Source organism: Myotis brandtii, unplaced genomic scaffold (assembly GCF_000412655.1).
Source record: "Myotis brandtii unplaced genomic scaffold, ASM41265v1 scaffold344, whole genome shotgun sequence".
NCBI classification, from domain to species: domain Eukaryota; kingdom Metazoa; phylum Chordata; class Mammalia; order Chiroptera; family Vespertilionidae; genus Myotis; species Myotis brandtii.
Window position 1 is genome coordinate 3,723,785 of NW_005363247.1, and position 2,749 is coordinate 3,726,533.

The following is a 2,749-nucleotide window of genomic DNA, read 5'->3' on the forward strand; positions in this document are numbered from 1 at the left end:
CACCAGAGGTATTTTCCCATTGGTTACTAGAGAGAATGGAAGGGAGGGGGAGAGAGAGAGAGAGAGAGAGAGAGAGAGAAACATTGATGTGAGAGAGACACATCGATTGGTTGCCTCCCCCACATGCCCCAAGCAGGGTCAGGGATTGAGACTGCAGCCTTGGTGCATGCCCTTGTCCGGAATCAAACCCGGGACCCTTCAGTCCACAGGCTGATGCTCTCTCTACTGAGCCAAACGTGCTAGGGCTAGGCCCTTTTCTCTTTGTGGGTTTTTCACTGATCACTTTGGAAAAATGAATTTAACAAGATAAATACACTTAAGAAAGTTCCAAAGCTTGCAAATTCTAACAGTGGTCTCTGGCCCATAGTCCCATACTCCTTTAAAATGGTAGCTGGGGTGGACTCCTTCTTAAGGAAGGTGAGACGGGCCGGGCTGACGCCCCTCAGGAGCCACCATGTTGGTGATACCCCCCGGACTGAGCGAGGAGGAGGAGGCTCTGCAGAAGAAATTCAAAGAAGAAAAAGAAAAAGGCACTGCTGGCCCTGAAGAAGCAGAGCAGCAGCAGCACAGCCAGCCAAGGCGTGTGAAACGCTCTCTGCCAGCGCAGCCCGTGCTGGACGCAGCCACCGCCACGGAGCAGGCAAAGCGGCTGGTGAAGTCGGGAGCCATCAGTGCCGTCAAGGCTGAGACCAAGAACTCGGGCTTCAAGCGTGCTCGAACCCTAGAGGGAAAGTTCAAAGACCCTGAGAAGGGGCCGGTCCCCACTTCCCAGCCGCTCCAGGGGAGCCTATCTGCTGATGACCATCTGCAGGAGTCGCCCAGACGTCCCCAAAGGACATCTCTGTACGAGAGCTTTGTGTCTGCCAGTGCCCGGCTTCGGACCCGGGGCCAGACGGGGAGGAGGCAGAGGGCCCGGGGGCTGGCGATGGCCGTCCCCGAAGCTCTGGATGGGGCTCCGAAGCACGTGGTAACGCCCGCTCCTCAGTCTCCCCTCCCCGAAGCCGCAGCCGGGACCGCCGTCGTGAGCGGAACCCGGACAGAGACCGGGACCGGGAGCGAGACAGACAGAGACCGGGACCGGGACCAAGACAGAGACAGAGAGCGAGACCGGGAGTGAGACAGAGACCGGGACCGGGACCGAGACAGAGATCGGCACCGAGACAGATACCGGGACCGAGAGCGAGACCGGGACCGAGACAGAGAGCGAGACCGGGACCGAGACAGAGACCGGGACCAAGACCGAGAAGGCCTTTTCCGCAGGTCGGACTCGTTCCCTGAACGCCGGGCCCCTCGGAAGGGGAACACTCTCTACGTGTTCGGGGAAGACGTGACGCCCACCCTCCTCTGTGGGGCCTTCTCCCCCTTTGGAAACATCACTGACCTCTCCATGGACCCACCCAGAAACTGTGCCTTCGTCACCTATGAAAAGATGGAGTCAGCAGATGAGGCCGTTGCTGAGCTCAACGGGACGCAGGTGGAGTCCGTGCAGCTCAAGGTCAGCATTGCCCGCCAACAGCCCATGCTGGATGCCGCCCCTGGCAAGTCCGTGTGGGGCTCCCTCGCCCTCCAGAGCAGTCCTCAGGGCTGCCACTGGGACAAAAGGACCCAGATTGTCTACAATGACGATGTCTGCCAGGAACACCTTGTGGGTGGCTTCTAGGTGGCGGAGCTGAACTGCTTGTGCCCCGCCTGCCCCGACAGTGGTCTCAGTAAAGCACTGAGGTGGAAGCTCACACACCTCCCTCAGCCTCTGGTTTCTCAGCACTGGGGATTGGGTTGAGCCTTTTACAACGGCTACTAGATTGGATCTCATTTGTAGCAAGATGGCCAGTGCGTCTTCCCCACTCCCTTACCCCAAAGGATGTTGAGCACAGGTGTTGTCACAGCTCTTAAAATTGGATCCCATGCCCCTTCCCAGGAGGAAACCCCTGAGAGAAAACGCAGATCCTCCTCATGGAGTTTCTCCTTGAGCCAGGGCAGCACTTGGAAGAGGTTGATGTGAAAGTCTCAGGCGTGAGCAGGCACCTGGTGCTGCAGTTTCTTGTCTTTGCAGACACCCACGACTCCCCAGCTGATCATACCAACCTGCAGGGGACGCAGGGTGGCCATGGGTCATTTGGTAGAATATCTCCTGCACCTCAGGAAGCACGGTTATTAATAGATGTTAATAGTTCTTAATATGTGTAAGTTAAGCTGTACAAATACGCTTTGTGAATTTCCATAAGAACGTATTTTATAATTAAACAAATGTTAAACCTTCCTGCTTTAAAAAAATTATCATTGTTTGTTTTATATTGAGCTGTATTGTCGACTGTTTTTAAAAATAGATTATGTTTCTAATTTTTTTCATTCTTTATTCTTCGTTGACACCTTCTCTTAGTTATTATTTTATTACACTTAGTGATACTTTATTTTTTAGAACAGTTTTAGATTAAAAATTTGATCAGAGAATTGGGAGAGTTCCCCCCATATAACTACCCCCATGCTACCTCATTCATGGTTTCCCCTATTATTAATACCTTACAATACTGTGGTACATTTGTTACAGTTGATGAATCAAGGCCTATACGTTATTTAATAAATCTGTTAATCAGATTTCCTCAGTTTTTACTCAATGTCCTTTTTATGTTCCTGCCGGAAGCCGGTCCACCCTTGCTGCTTGACACAGTCACTGCAGGGAAGAAACATCTGCACAGCTTATGTTTCCAGGGACCTGGCATATATGGCATATGTTTGCTCCCCCTCTTAA

General features: G+C 52.8%; 1 pseudogene; it reads left to right on the top strand.

The window, feature by feature from the left end:
- The first annotated feature begins 400 nt into the window (after positions 1-400).
- On the top strand, positions 401-1,788 carry LOC102252412 (annotated as a pseudogene).
- The last annotated feature ends 961 nt before the right edge of the window (positions 1,789-2,749 follow it).